The following is a 16,147-nucleotide window of genomic DNA, read 5'->3' as shown; positions in this document are numbered from 1 at the left end:
TTTTATTCTGAGAGATCTGAACTGTGGAGATCCGTTAAGATTTTCTGTTCAATTTTTTTTTTTTTTTTTTTTTTTTTTTTTTTTTTGACGATTGCAAAACTTTTTCTTTATATATTTCATATATAAGAAAGTACAAAAAAAAAAAGAGAGAGAGAGAGAGAGAGAGAGAGAGAGAGAGGGAGAGGGAGAGAGAGAGAAAGGGAAGAAATTATATTTTATAATGAAAAATGTAATTAAGGAATATATATTGCCGAATATGAAATATTTCTCCATGAAAGACGAACTCAAATTATAACCTTATTCCGTTATATATGATTTTATGCAGTTTCATTATTAGTCGTTGTTGGATAGCGGAAAAAATACATAAATATTTATTTCGTGTCGTTTGGTTATTAGATATCAGAGAAGTTATAAAATCATGTCAAATAGCATTTTATTTCTCTAAATAGGGGGAAACATTTGAAATTTCAGATCCTTACTTAGGCAATTTTCAGCCAGCTTAATTGACAATGAGATTGTATTTCGTAGTTGAGAAAACTTATTACCATTAAATATTTTTCTTTGCTCACAAGAAAAGGCAACAAATATTAAAATAATAACTTCATATTATTTCAGAGGATATTTTGCAATGAGAAAAAACTTTCAACCCAACAAAATGTTGCGACGTCTGAATTTTTTTTAAAAAATGCGTTGCCAACACTTTTATTCTAAATAGCCTTTGCCAAACGAAGAAATTTGACAGAAATTGTTTTGGAGTTTAATCAGAGAGTATACATACTACCATCTGACCTTTAATATAAACATTTTGCAAAGTCATCTTTACTCTGAAAGATTTGCTTATTCGGAATTTCTCTCGCATAAAAACTTTAACTTCTGAAACTTGCCTCCTAACAAATGACGTCATTTATTTTTTATACATTCTCATTTCATTTTTCCTGAACGTCGACTTTAATGCTAAGTACGTCCTCGTAAAGTTATTTATTCTTATTTTTCTTATTTTTTAGAATATAATTTAGATTCATTTTCGCAAAAAAGAGTCAATTTTTACGGCTAAGTAGTTAAGTTTAAAAAATCTAGTTTATGCAAAAAAGTTGAATTTTGATCGAATACAGCAAAATTTTATTAAAGTTAATAGTTTAAAGTTATTAGTTTTTTAAAATTTTTATTAGTTGATAAAAAATGGAAGCAGCTTTTCCCTCTCTTACCATAATAGTTTAGCTTATCAAAGTATTTTTAATAAATTGTTGAAAGGACAGCAAGATTTAATATTTTTAATTTCCAATCCAAGAAAGTAGAATTTATAAATTTCATTTGATAAAGAAATTTACTATGCATTTTTTTAAGATTTAAAAATTTAAAATTTTTTTCAAAACCGACATCGAATTTTCGTATCTCAAAAGAGTTGTGAAAATGGGGAGCCTATAAGTTAATTAACCTTCCTTTCAACAGAGCGGTACGCTGTGCAATTTGGATAGGGTGGTGCATAGAGTACATTAATGCATATTTAGGCACTCCGCTTAAACTTTACATGTAATTTCTTATTTTTTTTAACATTTATCTGTTCCGGAATCATATTTGAGATAAATTTAAAAAACAGTTTTTGAAATAAACCGTAAAAACTAAATTTGCAAAACTACTGTTTTCTATAAAGAGTTAGATTGCCCTTTGCAAAAAAATTCAAGGAAAATTTTGAATTTATATTCGAATGATTCTTAGCAAGAAATAAAACAGTTTTTAGTGCATTTGATTCCTTTTTATAGAGCCCTATTATATAGATAAAAACTTGAATATAAACATATTTTTATGCAAATTTTGATCCAATATACCAGAACTTGGATATAATAGCATTATTATAAAAATTTTGATGCAATAAAAAAACACTCGGATTCAATGATATTATTATGAAAATTTTGATCCAGTAGTTTAAAATTTGAATAGAATCCCATTAATATGAAAATTTTGATACAATAGCCAAAATTCATTTGATTTTTCAAAAAAAAGGCTTATTTTTTTAGCAATGGTATTTTAAATATTTTTTTTTTGTTTTGATGTTGATTTAAAAAAAAAAGAAGTTCATTTATTTTATTAGATCATTTTAATTGATTTGATTGTTTATAAATTACTTAAAAAAAGGAAGACACTTCATTAAGCTTTCAGTCAATTAAAGTGTCAAATAACATCCAATCAGAAGACAAATTTGACGATTATTTATTTTAGTCTTTTTCCTAGTATTAAATATTTCTATTTAACACTAGGTTTACCATGAATTGGCAAATACCTATTTCTGCCAAAGGAGTCAAAATGACTCCTTTCGGTATTTAATTAGAAAAAATAGAAATTGACCAATGTATTATGAAATTAAAATAGAAAAAAAAATTATATTTTCAATATATTTGTTGAGGAGTGGTGTGATGAAAAGGCAGTTCTTCTGTGTTTATTTACTAAAAAAAGTGTTTATTTTCTAATATAGGTCTTCGAGATCATTTATTTTTCTACCATCATCTTCTACCAAAACATTTACTCACACGTCCTCTTTATAACAACCGATAATAACTTCTATCTGACTGACTTTCGGCTTCTTGCTTCTTATATACACACATTTTACTAACGCATACTTATTTCTATATTTATACCTATATCTATGCGTGTCCCTATCAAGCCATTACATATTTAAATATAAATGCATATATTCTGAACAATATTTATTCGAATGGTCAACATGACCCCTTCGGTAAAAGTAGGTATACTATATACATTCTTCCGAAACTAAAAAACAAGGAAAAAGATAATATTTGCGATTATATGTCTTATAAATGTAAGTAAAAACTAATTAAAATATTCTTATAAAATACGGCAATAATTTTCTTGAAGAAAATTAACCTAAAGTTTTCTCAGAGAGGTCAGAATAAACCCCTTGGTAAATCTAGTGTAAAAAATATAATTATTTAAAAATGTGAAAACCGCACTTTGAGATCAAAATATGTTTTAATAGTTCCCATGTGGTTTCAGAAATTGTGCAATTATAATCGGAAGTGGTAACATAGTTTATTATGGACATTAAAAAAATGATAAATTTAATGCAAGTCATATTTCAAACTTCTTTAGAAACTACTATTCTTTATCCCTTAATCCCTTTCTGAAATGACTTTATTTGAACTAAGTTAACAAAATTGAGCTTTACAAAGCAGAATTAACATCACTAAAACAACTGTGTAATTATTTGACAAGTTGGTATATATTTTCTGATTTTGCGTCTTGCTTTCAAATATCAAAATCGACTTCAGAATGAATTTCGGAAATAATTTATTAACCATGGTAAACCATATGACGCTTTCCAGTGTCGTTTTCCGCATCTGATGTTTGAATCCTTTTCTTAAACTCTCCATAAAATGTATTATTAAATAAAAATAACCTCTATTTATCTTTATGAAAACCAAAAATGCAAAAGCCCTGACAACTGAGCACTTTTTCCTTTCAAACCGGATAGTTTAATTTCAACCGAAACGCTCTGTTGCAATTTCTTCCAAACCTGGTAACATTCTACCAGCGCGCCACCCTCCGTCTACGGCATACCCTCACATGATGCACCACCTTTCAGGGTCCCGTTCCTCATCAGTTATAAGAGCGCCACTTGACAGCTTTTCTATTTGATAAGCCGAAGTTGACTTCGCCCCCATCTGCCATCAGCAGGCCTGTCACTCAACGGCTGCCTTGGACCATCCCAGCCTCCCCCTCAGACCCGTTGTTGACGCTCGACAGAACCTACCATCAGTGACAAAACGCCAAACGACGGCAGAGACTGAATGGGAAGCTTTGCAATATTAGAAAGCGGAATTTCCACTTTTGGAAACTGTCCAATGTTTATTTATGAAAGAACGTCATTTCGGGACACGGAGTAAGATCTTTTATTGACTTACGGATACTTAGGTAAATTTGATGGTGGTTATGGGTCTGGGAAAACGACGGTTCGTGGCTGGTTCTGTTGCAAAGTTGGCTTATGTCACAGATGAAGCACATATTACGCCTGGGGGGAGACTGGTCATTGAAGTTAAACATGTCTTGCATTCTTTATTTGTATTTATTATTCAGATATCGAAACTTTCAGTTGAGAATTGAATTTATTCTTTTTGTATTATTTCGATGGTGTGTATTTAAAGCATCTCTCTTTCGGTTACAATAGATATGAAGTTTAGTTTAGTTATATTTACGCCTCATTTAAAAGAGATATGAAGATGTTTTGGGGCTGATTTAATAAGTTTGAATTGCGATCAGTGAAGGATTCAGAAGCAGATGAAATATACCAGGAGGTAGTAGTATTTCATTCTTTAAAGTGAATTAATAATTTTCATACTTTTTTAAGAAATAATTTTTAAGGAACTCTCTTATTATTTTTAATTAAATTATATTTCTGGAAAAAAAATTAGTTTGCAAAAAGTTAAAATGGAAGAAAAATTTTTTAAATTTATGATTTCCGGTAATTTTTTCAGCCTACTTAAGAGAAAAAATAAAAAATAAAATAAAAAAAAGAATCAAATTAAAGCAATTTGTTTTTTTCATTGATCTTTTTGTTCAATGGAAGAAGCAAAATATAGTTTGGTACTTATAAGGTTAGTTATAAGAAAAAAATATAGTTTTTGTGATTGTGAGTTTGGTATTTTCGAGTAATACTATTAGAATAAATCTTCAAAATTGAGTGCAAAAATTCAATATTCATCTCCAAAAACAAAACAAAAAAAAATAACATCTAATAAATGCAGATCTATTTTCATTGCAAAATAGCTCTGTTATGGAACTAACAGCAGTGAATAATATTGAGACAGTAGTCAAGAAAGCTGCACTCTCAACCAGACTAAAACCACTTACTCTGTCACCAAAATAACCAGACAAAACTTTTAGAATTCAGCTGAGTCAACAATTCAATGTCACAAAGGAGAGTTTTACTCTACCACGTGACGTTGAGGACCCCACACACAAACATAAGCTAATGGTTATGCAAATAATTTCCTTTCTACTTTGCTTTTCTATTTCTATCTTGTATTGTGCATTGTGAGCATTTATGTTTTGAAATCAGTTTCTTTTCTTCCATGAATTTAATCTTTACAAACACAGTTTTGAATCTTGAATTTGTTTGTATTGTACACCGTCGTAACTTTTAGGTTTGTTTATCGTTTTTCTTATTCAATAGCATCTTATTTTTATTTGTGCATATCAATTATGACTCGACGTACTCTGATTTATTTGCTTTTTTGTACAATACTTTACTCAAGATTGTTATGTATGCAATTTTATTCTAAATCCGAGATAAGTCAGGTCAGGAAAAGCAATTGGGAACATTAAGTTTAGACAATTGGAAAGCATATGCTTTCATTAAGGCACTCTAGAGCCGGCGTCCTGGCCTAGGGGTAGCACGCCTTCCCGTCATCTAGGCGTCCCGGGATTGAGTCCTGGTTCGGGCATGGTTGTTCTCTTCCTTGTGTTCTCTCTGTGAGGTGCGTGAATGAGCCCCCCTGTAAAAAGGGGTTGTGCAAGCGAGTGCGTGTGTGCTATTTCATTTGATCTAGAAGTCAGACTTCTGCCCTCAGGTGCTCAGGGGTATTTACCCTCAGAAACTACTGCACCCCCTTTTCGTGGTAACGCGGACACATCATCATCATCAAAGCACTCTAGAAGAAGACGAGCAACACTTTCCTGCTTTTTTTATATGTTACTCTTTGTTGTTTATTTACCTTAGCTGCTATCGCGTTAAAAAAATGAAGCTGAAACTTATATAATCGCCATTATTTATTCCTATATCGGTTATTTCTATGATAAATTGCGAAGTTATACATTTACTTGTTCTATAGGATATAAAGCTTACCAGCAAGATTCAGTTTTCACTTTTTTCTGGACTTTTCACTCAGGACTTTTTTTTAGGAAACAAGATAGAGTTTTTAGTTATTCTTGACAATTTTCTATATATGGTAATTAGGAAGAGGCTCTTATAGTAATAATAAAGTGTATTTTCATGCATTTGGAATAATTTATTATATTATGGGTAGGGATATCAACAATAGGAAGATAGTATTGTTCCATTACAATAATAATGTTCATTATTTAATATCAAATTAAAAACTGAAGTATTTAAGGATTCTACCAAGTGATCTGTATACATATTATCCTTAACAATTGAAATTTCGTTATTAAAAAGGATTTAAGGCTGTTTGAATTTAATTATGGAAGAAAGCAAAAGCGTCAAAAAGAAAAAAAAAATGTGGTAAAACCAAACAATGATGATTTTGAATCTTTTCAATAAGAAATGAAGGTCTTGGAGATAGAGTAAGTAACTCATCACCAAGACTGATTTTTTTAAAACAAATATTATGCTTTAACCAATAATGCTGAACTTTCCAGAATGAAAGTCCGTCATGATGAATTTGATAGTGATCGAAAGAATGTGACAGGTTTCAAATCCAGTTTGGTACAATTCTAGTACCAGTATTGGTACCAGATAGTACCAATTTGGCTAAATCGAAATTTGTTTTGGTAGTTAAGGAGAGTTTGATATTTTCGACAGCTTGATAAAAATTATTGTATCAGACCCTATAACTTAAGTGAATTATTTCTGGTATAAAAAAGGAGTAGGATAGGATAGGACATAGGAATTGAACATTCTATTTGAAATGAGAGCTGTACTTTCTATTGTCAAATTGAATTACTAAACCTTACCCATTCAAAAGGATTTTTCTGAGTCTTAAATTTTCTACTTCTATCTCGCAAAATTCATTTATTTCTATTTTTTGAAAGGTTTGTTTCTAAAAAAAATTAATTAGACTTAAAACTAAAGGTAGTAATTAGGCATTACAGTTTAAACACAATATTCAATGAAAGCCATGAAACAGCCGTCTTTTACGTAGGCTTAGTTGTTATTAAACACAACAGGAGTTTCCCTATTCGCTATTGCAGAATTAGGCTTTCATTCATTGATCAAAATACCACTCAAGTCATTTGATCGCAATTCAAACATAACAATGCTATTTGATTGCAATCAGTTGCCAATAGCAATCCTTGAGTAATTTCTTTACTTTTTGATAATTTGAAAAAATGGAAGCCAAAGCTAGAAACCAATATTTCTTCTAATGAACATTTTTTTTTTCTTTCATTTGAAATTTTTTGTTAGTTTAAAGACGTGACCCTGAAACTTTGAAATACCAGTTGCTTCTTGTAATATGTATATTAGTTTCGATATTTCTAGCTGATATTGCTATCCATTTATCTATAACCCGTTTATTTTTTGACACAATGGAATTTTTAATCTTCATAAGATGCACAATTTTTTTGTAATTAATTTAATTTACCTTCAGAACATTAAAGCAGTTTATAACAGAAATCACATAAAATCTGCAATAAAATCTCAATTTTTAATCAATCCCTTAAAGAGAGAAAGAGAGAGAGATGCGAAAGTTTCACAAGCCTCACCACGGCGTTGCCAGGTTACTGTGTTCTAATTAAATTTCTTCTGCAAACGATTAGGCTAGCATAATAGCAGCTGCTGATGAAAAAAAATAATAATAAATAAAAATACCTTTTGCCTTTTCGCGGCAGATACCAAAACATTATTCTCTCTTCACTCTCAGTGAAACTTATTTTCTTCCCCATCCCCTCTCTCAGATAGGGGGATGGAAAGAATCCGAGAGGGGAGGGGGGAACAGGACAGGGAAATTGCGAAGAAGTTATCTTCAAGCGTTTTAATAAGCTTCATAAATGAAAAGTAATTTCGGAGAGACACGAACCGGAAAGTATCTTTTCCTCCCTACGCCTTTTGTTTAATAGACGGTAACTCTTTCTCTGTCACTGGTATGGCTTGAGAACCCTTCAAATATTCTTAAGTAAACCCTGGAGGATGCTTGGAAGGAAGTTTTCTTATAGAATGTGAGGTGTTTGTACACTCGGTGGCATTCCAAACCTTATTTTTTCTCTCTTCTAACTTTCTATGTTTGCCGGGCGACGAGCTGCCGTGATTCTCTTATTTGCTGTTCGGTTAATGATGTTGATAGTGTGTTTAAATATGAAAGCGAGTGCAGGGACTTGTTGGGATGTCTCTCTTGGGGTGTAGAAAAATTCCGTGATTTAAAACCGTGTATTTGAATAGTGATTTCCTGGGATTTGGCAGTCATATTTGAATAACATCTATTTCGTTTTTATTTCAAATGTTCATTATTATAAATGATAATGTATTTGCAAAGGCAGAAATGGAAGTTAATTGTTAAAGATATGCATCGTCAATTCTTATGAAAGGAAATGTTTATGAAGAGGCAATTTGCTACAAAAATGTTTTTTACATGTTTGTAATATGCAAAGATATTTTTTTACAACGCCAGCCTTTTGTTTATAGCAAAACTTCCCATTCAGATTGATTAACCCCTCTGAAAGGTTTTTATTTTTGGGCGACAAAATATCTACTTAAACAAACCATGCTTCATTATTTCTTGTCTCATGACTTTTAAAAAATAATCTAATAATACTTCATTACTTCATTTAAACATACTTCAATAAACATTCTTTTACTAAATACTTCTTTTAAAAAATACTTCATTTAAACATTTATAATTTTTTGAAGACAAATATCATTTGTATAAATTTTGGAAGACAATTCTTTACTTAGTTGTTTTTTTTTAAATAGAAATATAAAACCTAAAATAATTAATCAGTAGTTATAAAGAAATGGACAATAACATCATAAATTTTATCAAAAGCTTGTTAAAATGATGATTAATATTTTCGTTTATTTGCACTTTTCCCAGAAAAAAAAAGAGTCGCCTAATTTTTTTAAACAGATTTTCTCGTTATTATTATTGAGGCAAAATTTCCATAGACTAGTTTTGATTCAAAAAAACATACACCTATGAAAGTTTCAAAAACCATTCTTGGTGATCGCAAGAAAGAGAAAAGGGTTTATTTCTATCTTTAGCAAAACTATGGATACTTGAATCATCCCCCACGAAAGATTAAACATCCTTCAAATGTATTCATATTTCTCTTTCTCCAGTGATTGTTCCTCTTTCGTTTCTCATCTTTCTATTAATAAGTGTTTCTTGGTTAGAGAGGCGAAAGAAAATAGATCCTATTGAAATTGATCATATGATCATCCCTGCATTTCTGAAGGTGGTAACCTTGGAGTGACCATTGGTAAGGTTTATTTTACAAAATTTCCGAAAATTTCACGCCAATCCAAACTCTCCATTGGAAGACGTGGCCTCTTTAAGATGGTCCCACTTAATTTATTATTGTACAGTTCTATGGGATAAATGTTCTTTCAAATCGTCTGATAAAAATGGATAAATGTTCTTTCACATAATCGATTTTCCTTATTCGTGTGTAAGAAGAAAAAAATATTATAATCGTAAAAAAAAAAGAAATCGTTGAGTTTGAAGAATCTTCTTGTCAGGAATAGTCCTCCTCCAATACTCCGAAAAAAATTGAAATTTTATCTATTTAGCTATGAAAATAATGACTAAATTAGAGCGAGTGTTCTTCTCTTGACCTTTCTAGTGTGGTGAAAGCTTATAAACCAGTTAACAGCTACGTTAACCAATCAGACTCGCATGATGCAGCTACCCAAAGTCGTCAGATTCACTTGACGCAGCAACACAAAAAAAAGGCCGAAGCAACCCAAAGTCATCAGACTCACTTGATGCAGCAACAGCATCAGCAACCACTCACCCACACACGCTGACCATAACGCTTGGTGCTACTCAAATGGGTACAGGCGCATTAGAATCAACAGTCACATCGTTCGTCTCACCTCCGACTCACTGGAGGGAGTCTGTGGTGAAAGCTTATAAGCCAGTTAGCAGCAATGCTACTCGAGCATTTGCTTTTGTATTGTGATCATGTTACTGGGCAGCAAACCACAAGGTCCCAGGCTCTATCATCGCTTCTAACAATCCGCCACACTAGCATATGCAAGCAATAAAGTTTTTTCTCTCCGGTTATCCTTATGAAAGTCTGTATGCCATCCTAGAAAGTTATGTAGAGCAGCAGCGAACCCATCGAGGTCCGTCTGTCCCTCCAACTGAATCAAAAGACACTATCGGAAATCTTTCATGTTTGTTTAAATCCTTATTTTATTTTCATGAATCACATGAAAATTTGTTCTACAGAAAATTTGTTCACGCACAGTACCAAAAATTTATCAGGATATTTTACTGTGAAAAATCCCTTAGGAATAAATTTGTATTTTTTCGAATCAAAACTGTCTTTTGGGACAAATATATATTGCAAATAAACAAATAAATAAAAAAACAGAGTTTAGTATGCAAGAAATGGCCACTGAAATGAAAATAAGAGAAAATTACTTCGTTTCAAATCCTAGATACACTTATTCTTTCCTCCAGAAGCTGCTTCATCACAACGATATTGAGCCTACGATTTGGATATGGAAGATCTGTACTACAATTTCGGTATAGTCTAACTATTCTATGGAATACACTATCTATGCCATATTTGGTATAGTTAGGTGATAGTTGAATTGATTTAATTTTGAATATTCATGGAATGATTTCAATCTCGCAATGGATCATCGCAATGACAGCATTTTTATCTTGAATCATCATTTGAATTGTCATTTTAATCGGACTACTTTGATTATTGGCAGATGTCGTGGTAAACGATCTCTCCCAGCTATTGAATGAGCTATATTGCCACGTAGGTACTTCAGTGTGGAACTCAATGACACACACAAGAAGTAGAGCTAAACCAATTGATTAACTCAACTCTGAACACAGTGACTGACAGATCTTCTGCTTTTATACTAGCAGGGAAAGTTCCAGAATACTTTTCAGTAGAAGACAGTAAGAAAAGTCCAGTACACTTGTCCGGTAAACTAAAGAAAGGTCCAGAATCTGCTGGAACATGAAATAAAGGAAAACATAAATTCAAGGAATTAAATATTTACACAGACTGTGAACCGCATCGTCTCTAGCGGGATTCGAACTTACGATCTCTTGATTAAGAGACCATTGCTATGACCATTCGGCCATGGAGAGTCGACTGCCTCTTTTCAATACGGCAATATATACATATCAGCTATACACACGTACACTCAGCTACACAGTGACACAGACACACACACACATTTCTTTCTCTCTCTCTTTCTCTGTATGTGTGAATGATAATGAACACTTCAAGTAAGCAATTACCATAACCTTACTAGTGGCATCAGAATAAGAAATGAGGAGATGAAAACCATCAAACCTTGTGCCTCAAATGAACTTAGTTTAGAGTATGAAGCAATAATTTTTAGGCTTTTCATATAAAGTTACAAATGTATATATTTTTTCCCGATTTGCTGGCAGCAAAAGTAAGGCAAATCTTTGAAATATAATTTGCGTTTAGTATTTCATGAAAATGATGAATCTTGGTAATCTGTTTAATCAATTTCAAACCAAGACAGTACGAAATTTCTCGTAATTCTTTTGATGCGTACCTGGAACATATTTAAATAATAAAAAAATCAGTAACTTGGCCCAGAGTCAGATATGCTATTGTTGATTTAGCGAATCAAATCAAATTCCTATCTTTTAAATCCACTTGTAGTGATCGTAGCGCCATCTTTCCTTCATCTTATTCTAAAACGCTACCTATCTACTTTCCCTAATACAATCTTTGTTAATACTTCGCCCGGGGAATCCCCGTTCTAAGTATACGTGCGCTAAGTAGTGATGTTCCGATAGTTGTTAGTGAAATAAAGAGTTTATTTTTTTAATAGCGATGGAGTGCTTTATACAACACTCTATACGAACATCACCACACACTTACTGTATTTAACGGATGGATTTTTAATAAGTAGAGGATTGAAGTAAAAAAATTAATTAAAAGCATTAATAAATAAATATGCAATTAATAAAACTCTTCTGATTTAAATCTTTTGAAACCTTTAATTCTGTTTGTGAAAAGCTCAGAGAGCCCAAAATAAGATTAATATTTTCTAATTAAATGTATCGCTTTGCCTTGTACATTAACATAATACAACGAAGATGAACTTTATTATTGCGTTATTAAAACACTGGACATTTTTTTAACCTTTCAAAAGCTTTATTCTAAAGAAATACTTAAATCGTTTTCATTTGCAATCAAGAAACAGATTTTCCCTCCTTGAAATCTTCTTCTTAACTAATTTCAGTAAAGCAATGATTCCTTGAGAATTTGTAACCATCCCTTCCACACACACACACACATCCATGAAAGAAGAATGTATGGAATGTTCAGCGATGCCATCCTCAGGAATTTTCTGGCCAAGAATGTCACATCAAAGGAATCTACAAATATTATTCGAAAAATAAAATAAATTCTGTGGAGAGCACAGCTGAGAGAATTCTATGACAGTTTCAATTGGAGCAGCAAAATTAGCTGCACATTAGGATGGCTCTAAATAACCGAATCTCAACTAAAAATAAGGAAATGGAAGATTATTATGAGAAACAAAAGGAATGAAAAGGACAAAGCCTTGATAATAAATAAAATATTTCGAATGTTATTCGTTATATGACTGGCATTGTTGTTTTTAATTAATAAAAACAATGTTAGCGTTGTAAGCCAGTGTTTTTGAATGTTTTTAGACTATTTTGTTCCAGCTGTCTTCCGTGACCAGCTGATTTGCCAAAATATAGTGATTGCTGCTAAATTAATTTAAATCGCTTTTGAAAGTTCTTATTCCTTCAATATAATACTTTTAAGTATCAAATTGTGAAATCAAAGCTGTCTTTTTTCAATAATCTTAAACCTATTCTATTTATTGCGCACACGTACATTCCTAATTGAGTCCAGTCCCATGATATCATAGCGTCATCAAAGCATAAATATCTAGATAATCTATTTTAAATTATGTGCTGCTTTTTATGGTAATGTAATGTGCATTTCTTGATTCCTTATGTTAACAGTTGTGCAAAAATAAATAAATAAATAAAATAATTTTTTTTAAAAAAAATTTGTAACTATGGAAGTATGTTATGCTATTTCACGAAATAATGAAATCGTTTTGAATTTTATTGTAGCATTGAAATCCAATGCTTAAATTACGATAAAAATATTTTTGGAAAATACCAAAATTGAAGAAAAATTGAGTGACGGCTAAATTGCTATTAGAAACAATTATTCAAAATTTTAATATTTTGTAAAATACAATTTTAATTTACTAGTATTTCCAGATATTATCATGGAAAAATATTAAAATCTCCCTTTATTTTTTATATAAAAATCTAAAAAAACGATCGCTTCCAGGTGTTTATTTTTACCCTCTAAAATTAGAAATAGAAGTGCCAAATTTAGAAATAGGAAACGGTCTACTCGATAGAGCATCGGAACATTAACTCAAACGTAACACATACGTACCTCTAGTAATATGAATTACGAATGATCGTATCTTAGAAGGAAAACAACATTTCTTATCACTTTACATTTAGAAACATTATATTAGAAAAGATTTACAAAAGTATATTTACTTGCTACTTTGAAACATATATGTTTCTATTTCTTTCACCAAATAATGAATACTTCTTTTCTAATATATAAATCTTAAGTCGATATTAAACAGAAAATTTTCTTTTTATTTGGTATCTATCGCGAATTCCGTTCGGTAATTTATTCTGGTGATTGCAATTTATTACGTTGAAACCATTTTTGAGAGTCCACAAAACGAAATGAAAGAAAAGAAAATCAACATTAAAAAAATAGCAAAAAATAATAATAATAATAAATTGCAAAATAAAAATTAGTAATCGTTGCTATACAAAAACGTGAGAAAGAAAATAATTGCAAATCAAAGAGAGTTTTTTTTGTTGCTATTAAATCATTCCAAGAACTATTAAAATATCATTACTGTTTTTTCATTTTTTTTTTGCATGTGATGATATTTTAACACTAATAAAATAGCAAAAAATTCAGAGAATTTTCAAATGCGCTGAATTACTTGACTAATGCTTCGTTTTAGATTGTTCTTACTGGCTTAGGCCTAAAATATGCTTAATTATATGAAGAAAAATTATTAAATGTATCAAAGCAAAAGCTCTTACTTCTAACCATTTCGTTTTTCAAGCAAGTATAGTTCAAAAATAATTGAAAACTTTTTTATTCTAAGAATGATCAATTAATTTTTATTAGTTACCAATTTGAGCCTATTTAAAACATTATTATTTCGTTGATTATTTTTAATAAGTTGTTTAGGTTTTATTAAAAATAGTTACTCATTATATTAATAAAGAGAAAATTTTATAGTAAAATTTATTAAAATATTACTCTTTAATTGTTAATAATAAATTTTAAGCATATCAACTACAAGTTCAGATAGATGTGTTATAATATCAACTCATTATCGATTATTTATAACTTTTACTTAAATCGATTATGCTGTCTTGTATTTGCAAACGATTTTGTTAATTCCGAAATACATATTAGTAACAATGTCATTCTAATAAAAAATTTTATATTTTTTATTATTCCATCCATGATGGTACATCATAAAATACCGAATCATCATCTGCGGATGATATTGTTAAAAGTATTTTTAAAAATTGCTTTTAATTTTTGTGTTTGATAAAATAATGAAATATGTTGTCTGTTGTGAAAACTAGTTTAGTATATGTCTATAATTCGTTATTGTTTATTTCAGTTCTATATACCTTTAGGAAAAGGATAGGCATTAATTTCAATTTTAGCTGGTTTTACCTCAACAACAACGGCAAAAAGTTAATATTAGTTAAACAAATATTGTTAACTTTCTTTTACTATGATTAATATACTGTGTGTTTTTTTCTATCAGAATTTATATTAAAATTGAAAAAAAAACTATTAATACTTTTGTATAGAATATTTATTTTTAAAAGATTTAAATAGTTGGAATGATTTCTTTTATTGAATTTACGCAAAAAAAGAGACAAACGATAATGAAAAAAAAAATTCTTGTACTAATTTTTTTTTATTTGATTTCTTTAGAGAGAGGCGATGGCAATGGTTAAAAAATTATTTTAGAATTTCTTTCAACATTTAAAGTAATTTTTAGACGAAAGAAAAGAATTATCAAATATATATTTTATTTAAATAGTTTTTTACTTTGGTATTTAATTTTCGTTTCAAACGGAGATGGTATGAATATGAATTAAATTCTGTTATGCCATTGGTAAAGTTAAATTGTTATTATTATTTTATTCTTACTCTTTCTTGGGTATCTAGCAAAGAGCGTTTTTCCAAAAAGTTTCAATATTTTTTTTAACAATTATTCATCGAATTTATTTGAAATTAGTTTTGAATTTTTCAACTGCATTATGTGTACTTGTTGATTGATTTAAGATAATAAAGCGATAGTTTTCCCAATCAATTTATACAAATATATATTGCTTAGAATACTATATTCTAGCTTAGAATAGTGTTTAGTAATATTTAGAAAATTTTCTTCGTGGAATATGTTTGTTTGTTTTAAGTTTAAATTTAGTTCAAAACCGAGTATACTTTATAAAATTAATTTGTTTTATACTAATTTAATTAACAAAACTTTTTAAATTTTGTCTAATTATCTTGGATATAATATATTGAAATAATTATTAAATGAAAAAGGTGAATCATTAAAAGTGAGAAACAACAAGAATGCCAAATTAATTATTTACAACTAAAAAGATTATTACACGATCATAATTCGAATTTTTATTTTAAGAATTCTTATTTCTTTCGTTAAAAGTAAAATCTTGTACGAAAGAATTAATACTTATAATTGCTTTTATTAGAATAATAAGAGCCTTTTAAAATTTAAAAAATTTTCTTTAAGCTACGACTGATTTTTAAATTATTAAAATAATTATTTCATTTCTGAAGATATATTAATTATTTTATTTCTGAAGATATATTAATTATTTCATTTCTGAAGATAAGGAGAATTTTTAGAAGATATATTTTTCTTACATTCTTAAGACATTTTCAGTTACTTCAAAGCAAGTAGTTCCCTTGTGAAATTTGTAAAATTCATTTGTCATATTATTTTTCTTAAAAGTCCTTTTCTGAAATTTGTAAAATTCATTTGTCATATCATTTTTCTTAAAAGTCCTTTTCTGAAAATTGTAAACTTTTCATTTAGAAGAAAATTAGAGTAAAAATCACATTTTTTAAAAAATTAGCTTCGTTG

General features: G+C 29.7%; 1 protein-coding gene across 3 annotated transcripts in view; it reads left to right on the top strand.

Moving 5' to 3' along the window:
- The window catches only part of LOC129987636 (uncharacterized), a 363,982-nt gene that overhangs the window by 107,367 nt on the left and 240,468 nt on the right, over positions 1-16,147 (top strand). The window lies entirely within an intron of this gene.

Source organism: Argiope bruennichi, chromosome 10 (assembly GCF_947563725.1).
Source record: "Argiope bruennichi chromosome 10, qqArgBrue1.1, whole genome shotgun sequence".
NCBI lineage: Eukaryota > Metazoa > Arthropoda > Arachnida > Araneae > Araneidae > Argiope > Argiope bruennichi.
Note: the sequence above shows the minus strand (reverse complement) of the source record. Positions and strands in the feature narration are given on the sequence as shown.